At 40.6% G+C, this 9,811-nt stretch overlaps 1 pseudogene; it reads left to right on the forward strand.

Annotated features, from left to right (window-relative positions):
- The window catches only part of LOC120225572, an 8,107-nt pseudogene extending 5,050 nt beyond the window's left edge, over positions 1-3,057 (forward strand).
- The last annotated feature ends 6,754 nt before the right edge of the window (positions 3,058-9,811 follow it).

Here is a 9,811-nt window from a genome sequence, read left to right on the forward strand (position 1 = left end):
CTTCTTGTTTTTCTATAATGGTGTCTTCTAAATCACTTATTCTCCTTTCTGCCTCTTCAATCCGTGCATTGGAGGCCTCTAATTTATTATGTATCTCATTTATCACATTTTTAAGTTCTTCATGCCTATTTTTATTTTCCATTCTGTCTGTAGCCATAGTTTCTTTGATGTCCCCTATGTTTTTTTCAAGCCCAGCTATTAATTTTACCATTATTATTCTAAAATCTTGTTCAGTTATGCTGCTGATATCTGTTTGAGCAGTTCATTAGCTGTCATTTCTTCTTGGAGTTTCTTTGGAGGAGAGCTTTTTCGTTTCGTCATTTTAGTTAGCTTTCCGGCTCTTGTTGGTTTTAAAGACCTGTTATGCTCTCTGTTTCTATGAGCGCTGCTATATCCAAGAAGACTCTTTGACTGTCTAGGGCCTATCCTTTCAGAGAGTGTTTTTTGAATGGTATCCCTTGGTCTCTCTTGTTGGGACCTTGGTTATTTTATTTTCCTATTCGTAGTGATATTTGGGACTCTCCACCTTGTGCACTCTAGCTTGTTTCTTGAGGTAGCCCTGGAAAAGAAAACAGACAGACACATAGGGAGCAGGAGCACACAAACGCACAGGCTAATTCAACTAACATGCAAAGCGAGAGGGAAAACGAAAAAGTTAAGAGAAAAAACGGAGGAGGGAGGGCGAATAATGGGAGTATACATAAAAGGGTCAAAAAGGGGAAAAGAAAAGGAAAAAAAAGAAAACCTATGGACAAAGAATGGTTTAAAGCATATACCTGGATTTCCCAGCTACAGTTAAATAGCCGTGTGTATGCAGTGCTGGTTGAAGAGCATGGAGAAAGAGAGAGAAGGCAGGGTGGGATGAGGCAAAATTGGAAATAGAATGAACAGGCAGAAGGGATAAGAAGCTTTTTTCAAAGAGGTATAGGGTCGAATATGGTTGGATAGGTGAGCGAAGGGTGCTGGAATTATCCAAAGAAACTATATATCTAATTACTCCTGAGAGAAATAGCTGAAAATGTCGGTAGGTGTAGAATTTACATTTATAGAATGGATTCGTTGTGATTGTTTAAACAAGCTGGCGACCAGAGTTAATCAGGTCAGTGTTCTGGGGAAAAAAGAGACAAAAGAGAAAGAAGAAGAAGAAAAGAAAGAAAAAAAAGGGAAGAAAAAACAAAAAGGAAAAATAATAAAAAAAGGAAAAAAAAAGGGAGGAGGGAACCTCTCAGGTAGGGATGGGCGTGGTGTGATCCATTGCCTCAGGCGGGAGCTCTGCCTTGGTGGTTGTGGGGAGGAGAGTGAAGGTGCTCCAGTCCCTTCTTGAACCAAGCGCTGCACCTCGCTTTTTTGGGTGTGTAAACTCCCCGTACCGGGGGCACAGCCGAAGTTGGTTGCACTCTTCAACCCAGGCCAGTTCCAATCTCCAAATCCCAGGCCGTGCGCCCCGCTGAAATTGCCTTAGACACAGCTTCCCAGGCAACCCCCTGGGGCAATTCCAGGCCCCCTGCGAAGCTCTGGGGGTGGAGTCAGAATCGCTGTTTCCTTCTCTGGGTCAGGCTGGTGAGCATGGGCGGGGGCTTGCCTGCCGGGTGCTCTGAGCCCGAGCCCGCTGGAGTCAGGAAAACCGGGTCCCTCTATGGCTCGTCACCCGAGACACAAACTCACAGGCTAATTTCCCAGTTTTTAGTTCTTTGCCTTCCCTCTCGAGTTCCAGCCAGCCAGGAGCGCGGATGCCCGGTGTCTGTGCGGCTCTTTCAGGGGCCCCAGCCGCCCGGGAGCTACAATGGCGGCAGGCGCGCCACCACTCTGAAGTCCAGCCTCCAGGAGCCAGCACAAAGACGCAGTTTGTGTGCTCAGCCCCCCCCAGGACCAGTTGGCGTGAGGTGACCTGGTGTGCAGGTATTTGGCAAGTACGGTCTTTCTATGCACCGAGCGGAGATTTTTCCCCCCCGAGCGGAAGTTTTTCTGTTTCAGACTCTCTCCTTTTCCCCTCTCACTCCCCATAGAGGGTAGAGGGGGATCGCCTCCCACCCTGGAGTCTCCGATCCCGGCCCGATTTTATCTTCCCCAGTTCGCACTCACATTAGAAGGCTCTCTCAGTGGATTCTGCGTCCTTTTACTCCCAATCTCTCAGGTTTTGTAAGGTTTCCAATCGCTTCAGATCTTTTCTGTGTGATGTATGGGCGCGAGTGCAAGTACGGATCTCCTTACTTCTCCGCCATCTTGCTCTCTCTCCTGGAAATATTATACTCTTAACAGACTGAAACCTAAACACTACCTTTTTTGATCCCGCTGGAGGAGGAGACCCTATTCTATATCAACACCTGTTCTGATTCTTGGATACTCAGAAGTATACCTTCTAATTTTACCAGGATTCGGAATGATTTCACATACTGTTACTTATTATTCAAACAAAAAAGAGTCTTTCGGTTACATGAGTATAGTCTGGGCAATAATATCCATTGGTTTCCTAGGTTTCATCGTATGAGTCCACCACATATTTACAGTAGGAATAGATGTTGATACACAAGTATACTTTACATCAGCCACTAAGTGGGAATTATTGCTATTCCCACTGGAGTAAAAGCATTTAGCTGACTTGCTACCCTTCACAGAGGAAACATTAAATGATCTCCCAGCATACTATGAGCCCTAGGCTTCATATTCATATTCACTGTAGGTAGACTAACAGGCATCATGCTAGCTAACTCTTCATTAGATATTGTTCTCCACGATACATACTACATAGTAGCTCATTTCCACTATGTGTTATCAATAGGGGCAGTATTGGCTATTATAGGAGACTTTGTTCACTGATTCCCCTTATTCTCAGGATATGCTCTAGACAACACCTGAGCAAAAATTAACTTCACAATTATATTTGTAGGTGTTAGTATAACATTCTTCCCTCAACATTTCCTTGGATTATCTGGAATGCCTCGACGTTACTCCGACTATCCAGATGCATATACAACTTGAAACACAATCTCTTCAATAGGCTCTTTCATTTCACTAACAACAGTAATACTAATAGTCTTTATGGTCTGAGAAAGGAGGAGATTGACCATATAAGCACGGGTTTATTTCTGGAATCTTTGTTCTGTTCAGTTGATCTGTGTGTCTGTTTTATTGTCAGTGCCATAATTCTTTCATTACTGTAATTTGTAGTATATCTTGAAATTTGAGATTGTGACACCTCTAGCTTTGTTCTTTTTTCATGATTGCTTTGGCTATTTGGTTTCTTTCTTTGGTTTCTATCTTTCGTGGTTCCATACAAATTTTATGATTATTTGTTCTAGTTCTGTGAAAGTTGCTCTTTGTGTTCTGATAGGGGTTGTATTAAATCTGTAGATTACTTTGGGCTGTATAGACATTTTAAAAACATTCATTTTTCTAATTCATAAACATGAAATATTTTTTCATTTGTGTCATCCTCAATTTCTTTCATCAATTTTTATAGGCTTTAGTATAGTGTTTCATCTCCTTTCCTTTTCACTTCCATTTGCATGGTAAATAATTTCCATCTTTTCACTTTCAGTCTGCATGTGTCTTTAGGTCTTAACTGAGTCTCCTATAAGCAGCATATACAAGGGTTCTGGTCAAGATGGTGGAGTAGGAGTATCCTGAGCTCACCTTGTCCCTTGAGCACATTGAGATAGCAGCTACATTTGTATAACTAACCCTGCAAATGACCCAAAGCCTGACAGAAGATATCTGCCACATTTAAATGTAGAGAGAAGACCACAGTGAAAAGCCTAGGAGGGGCAGCAACATGGTCAGGAACCAAACTCCTGGTGAGACTAACCATAAACAAGAGGGACACCATAAGCACAGAGAAGTGAAAGGAGCAGACCCCAGATCAGGAACCCCAAGCATGGGGAACTCACACTGAGAAGACAAGTCTCCATATAATTTAGTTTTGAAAACCACTAAAGCTTAACTTTGTGTGCTTTTAAGATTGAGTGGGAGTGGGGGTGTTTAACTCTGGATAGTTAAAAATCAGTACACTTAGCTCTGGGAGAGCAATAAGAAATTTAGTCTCTGACTTTAAAGAGCCAGCATAACCTGCTTGAGACACAGCATAGAAACAGCAATTTGAAAAGCATTTAAGCTATAAGTGAAGGAGATATATTTACTAATTTCAGAATGTGTGCTGGACAGGTAGGGATTTTTTATAAGACTTATGTATGAACAAAGGTGCTGGTGCATGCCTTCTTTTCCCCTCCTCCATCTAGATTGCTGAACACTCTCCACCTATCTTGCTAGCACCACATAACTCATGTTCCCCTGGGGACCCACTCCATCCAACTTGCACGCCTCAGCATGTGTCCTGTCAAGGTGGACCCTGCCTTGACACACCTTGTAAGCAGCAGTTTGGTGTAACTGCAGTCCCAGCAGATGGCCTGAGAACAGATACCTGGTCTAACTGCAGGCTCTGCCAACAAATGAAAATTGTTCGGGGTAGTGCAGGGAGAGTGCCCTGTAGCTTGGTGTGCACACAACTTCAGCAGACAGACTGAGTAAAGAAAGTTAGCCTGATGGCTGACACTACCCATTTATGTGCCCACAATGGCCTCAAACATGCCCCTCAACAGTGCAGGGACCAAACCCTGCTCAGTGTGCCCACAGCAGACAAGGTGGGCCATTGCAGACAATTGGACTGAAGGCAAACCTGAGTGCACAGTAGGGTGCATGTTATAGGGTGCATGCAATCCACATAGAAGACACCCCTTAAGCAACTGGCTCTGGTGAACAAGAGTCATTGTGCTATAGGGTACCACAGGACCTTTTCATGAGGTCACTACTTTAAACATCAGGAAATGTAGTTGACCTTTCTAATACAAAGAAACAAACACAGTTAGACAAAATGAGGAGAGAGAGGAATGTGTCCCAAATGGAAGAACAAGACACAGTCACAGCAAAGGAGCTAAAGGAAATAGAGATAAGCAATATGTGTGATAAAGAATTCAATGTAATGGTCATAGAGATACTGGTCCTCAGAAAAGAGTGGATGATCTCAGTGAGACCTTCAACAAAGAGATAGAAAATATAAAAAAGTACCAGAGATTAATAATTCAATAACTGAAATAAAAAATACATTAGAGGAAATCAATAGATTGAAGAATGCAGAAGAATGAATCAATGATCTGGAAGGTAGGCTAATGGAAAGCAATCAAGCTGAACAGCAAAAACCGAAAAGAATAATAAAAAATGAGAATAGGTTAAGGAAACTCAGCAACACCATCAACCATAATAACATTTGCATTATAAGAATCCCATAAGGAGAAGAGGGAGATAAGGGGGCAGAAAACTTATTTGAAGAATAATAACTGAAAATTTCCCTAATCTGGGGAAGGAAATAGATATCTAAATCCAGGAATCAAGAGAGCCCGTAACAAAATAAACCTAAGGAGGTGAATACCAAGGTGCATAATAATGAAAATAGTAAAAAGTAGTGATAAAGAATTTTAAAAGTGGTAGGAGAAAAGAAAACAGTTACATATAAGGGAAGCCCCATAAAGCTATCAGCTGATTTTTTCAGCAGAAACATTGCAGGCCAGAAAGGAGTGGTATGATGTATTCAAAGTGCTGAAAGGAAAAAACCTGCAGCCAAGAATATTTTATCTAGCAAGGATATTATTAAAAATAGAAGGAGATATAAACTGTTTCCCAAACAAACAAAACTAAAGGAGTTCATCTCCCATTAAACCCCTTTTATAAGAAATGTTAGAGGGAATTCTTTGGAAGGAGAGAAAAAAAAACATAACTAGAAGAAAATTATGAAAGGGAAAATTTTTACAGTTAAAAGCAAATATGGAGTAAAGGCAGTAGATTAATCACTTATAAACTGGTAGGGAGATTAAAACACAAAAGCAATAAAGTCAATTATATCTATGTATCTGTATAAAATATTACACTATATATAAAAATATGGGGTGTGAGTAAAAGTTTAGTGCTTTTAGAATGTATTCAAACTCGGGGCGCCTGGGTGGCTTAGTCCGTTAAGCGTCCGACTTTCGCTTAGGTCATGATCTCGCGGTTCGTGGGTTCGGGGCCGCGTCGGGCTCTGTGCTGACTGCCAGCTCAGAGCCTGGAGCCTGTTTCAGTCTGTGACTCCCTCTCTCTCTGACCCTCCCCTGCTCACGCTGTCTCTCTCTCTCTCTCCTAGAAATAAATAAAACATTAAAAAAAAGTATTCAAACTTAAGCATTCATCAACTTAATATAGACTGCTATATGCATAAGTTGTTATATGTGAAACATGATAATGGTAACCACAAATCAAAAACATATAATACACAAAAAAGGAATCTAAGCATAACACTAAAGAAAAGCATCAAACCACAAGGAAGTGAACAGGAGAAAAAGAGAACAGAAAAGAACTACAAAAACAATCAGAAAACAAGTAATAAAATGTCAATCAGTACATAATTATCAATAATTACTTTAAACATAAATGGACTGAATGTCCCAATCAAAAGGTATACGGTGAGTGAATGGATAAAGAAGCTATTCACTTACTTTCCATTTATTAATTTTTTTTTGAGAATGTATCTTAGAGATTACTGAACCTAATGTCTTCATTCCAGAGATGAAGAAATCGGCCTCAGGTTAATTTGTCCCCATCACATGGTTTTGGGGAGCAGTGGTCTGAATGAGTCTTCAGAGCACATCTATGTGTTCATCACTTCCCACAAATAATTTACAAATTACAGTGTGTTGGGAACCCTAGAAATGGGATGTTTGGAGCTGGAAAGAACAAAAGTGATAAGAGCTGTGTCTGTGAAAAAGTGTCCCTGGGTAAATATTCCACAGAATAAGAAGGAAAATGGAGGATAGAGACACTGATAATGGCCTAGGGCAATTAGTAAGTATTAGTGTGGTTTGATTTTTCTGAGTGGACATCTTTCTCTTTCCTCCCTTCCTCCCTCCCTTCCTTCCTTTCTTCCTTTCTTCTTTTTTTTCTCTTTCACTTTAAATGGTTGCAAGGTATAAAAAGATAGTAAATTTCAAGGCATCAAAGACGGTGGCAGAGTAGGAGGAAGCTAGGCTCATCTCATCTCATCTCATCTCATGCACACAACTGGATAACTATCAAATCACCCTTTTTACCTCAGAAATCAGCCTGAAGATTGACAGAACAAACTCCACAACTAAAGGGAGAGAAGAGGCCACATCGAAGAAGGTAGAAAGTGCAGAGATGTGGTTTGGGGGAGAAATGGGTTGTAGGTGCCGCTGAGAAGAGGGGGCTGTGGTTGTGGAGAAGAGCTAGGGAGAGGAGCACCCAGGGGAACACACAAGGAGAACATTTCCCCACAGCCATTGGCTTAGAAAATGAAAGGGGCTGAATTTTGTAAGTTTTTGCAACCAGCAGGGCTTAAAGCCTGGAGCGTAAAAGGTCAGTGGCTTGGCTAGACACTTCTGAACACTTTTGGACAGAAAGCAGGCAGACTACCTGGGGGCAGAGTGAACACAGTGATCTGCATAACACCTGGGGTACACAATGGGGAAATTATTCACTTATCTTGGAGAGAGTCCCCGGGAGGCAATGTTCATAGAGATGCCTCTCTGGGAACAGGAGAGCTGGCTTGTATCATTTCCCTCCTCCGTACCTCAGCATAAACACAGGGCTACCTGAGGGAAGCAGTTCAGCATGTACTGGCTGCCTAACTTCTTTACACCTAGCCCCACCTCCCTGTGCTCTAGCAAGACTGCCTTTCTCAGTCAGCTTGCCTCAGTCTCAGTGTGGTGGTCCCCTCCCCCAGAAGACCAGTCTGGGCCCCTGCCCGCACCATGTCTTCTAACCAGAGAGTTCTGTGGGGCCTCAGTTCTGGTGGAGTTGGTGTCAGATCTCATTTCACAAGCAGACCAACTTAAATATGCTTCAAGAAAAAAATGTTCTTGTTGAAAAAACAAGCAAAAACAAAAACAAAAGAAAAGGATGTAGTTGTTCATGTTTCAGAAGGGTTAGGTAAGATACTGTTTGACAAGTTTCCATTTGATTTTTAAAAGTTCAAGTCAATATTGACCTGGACACAAGCAGATTTGGTGGCATTGGAGGACACTGAAGGCAGATTGCGTTTGGTAGATGAATAAATGTATGGTGAGGAAGGAAAGGCAACAAACATGGACTTCTGTTTCTACCAGTATGATTATGGAGAAAAAAACCCCAATATGGTATCCAGAGAAATAGATTAATAAAGATTTTGTTTAATAATAAAAATAATAAAAAAGATAGTGAATTTAGTCATCCCTTTGTATGAGGAAGATGACTCTTGTCTTCTCGGTCACAGAAGAGACAATTGTTGTACTGTTATCTCCCTACACTTGTGGGGATAAGTCAGAGTTGCATCTGTTATTTAAGTGTAGACTTGGGTTCAAGTGACCTGAATGAGACAGAATGACCATCTTTTTCCCTCCTAGAGGCTATAAAATTGTCCCACCTCAGTTTTAGCTCCCTCACTACAATTGATATTGTATCCTCCTTCCCTACAATTTTTTCTTTCTCCTATTTGAATGATATTCTTACCATCCTCACATCAATTTGGGAGATAACTCAGGATCTCTTGTTCAGTGACACTCTTCTTTCAGCCTTGGTACTGCGATTTAAGCCATATAATTTTGAGAAAAATTTTAAAGTTTATTTATTTCTATTTTGGGAGGAAGGAAGGGGCAGAGAGAGAAAGAGTGAGAGAGTTCCAACTAGACTCTGTATGTCAGAACTGAGCCCAATGGTGGGCTCGATCCCACAAACCATGGGATCATGACCTGAGCCCAAATCAAGAATTGGACTCATAATGGACTGAGCCACTCAGGTGCCCTGATTTGGGGAATCTGGAACCATAGTTTGCACTATGACATAGTCTGCATTATCACACATAGGGCTTTTGAGTAAATTAACTGTAATAATGCACACAAAGTCTTTTCATTTCTTGATGTTAGACATAACCAATATTGAAAAAAATGATAGCTACTTTTATTATTTTCTTCTTCTATTCTTCTTCATGAAGTACAATATTACAATTTCTCACCATTATTGCAAATTTATTCTCTATATATTTATAGCTTTTAATAGTAATAGTATTTGTGTGATTTTAAGTTGTTACTCCCCCAAGAGTGTTTTTATTCTTTACTTCTTTTTTTTCAGAGAGTAATGACTCTTTTTATATTGAAAGAAGTTATGTGAAGTAATTTCATGGGGTATGTTGGTGGAGAGGTGTAGAGGAGTATCTTCATATCCACTTTCTCTCCGACTTCTATCTTCAGTTAAAGTTGATCCTATTGTCTACATAGGCATTTTCTCTGGTTCTAAATGCCCACTTTGTGACAATCCCAGTCTTGTGTACACTGATTGTACCTCTTGTTTTCCTGAAGGCCACTCCCATTTAGCTCCTCTGTTCTAGAAAAATATTCTAGACTTTTAAAGGCAGAGAAATTTTCTTTTTTAACTAGTACCTCCTTCCTTTCTGCTGATGACGGTACCCCAACCAAACTACAACTCAGATATTTCCACCTCAGATAACTCTTTCGCATATTTCAAATGCTCTTCAATGCTCTTTATCTCCACCTCTGCACAAAAAACCATACTCTTTCTTTTATTCATTAATTTTAAAATAATTTGGATTATAAACAATAAGTACAGGAGACTGTGGTAAAACAGTCTCCAGGAAAAGGAAGTTTCAAAGATTTTGTATTTTTATCACTTTTATTCAGATTATGAAACTAATGCTTGGTGGCTTTAAAAGTTTGAACAGTATAAAAAGGTACTGAGAAAAAGAGATTCTCATATAACCTCACCTACAAGAAGCAAC

This window comes from Hyaena hyaena, unplaced genomic scaffold (assembly GCF_003009895.1).
Source record: "Hyaena hyaena isolate Hyena2069 unplaced genomic scaffold, ASM300989v1 scaffold_1435, whole genome shotgun sequence".
NCBI classification, from domain to species: domain Eukaryota; kingdom Metazoa; phylum Chordata; class Mammalia; order Carnivora; family Hyaenidae; genus Hyaena; species Hyaena hyaena.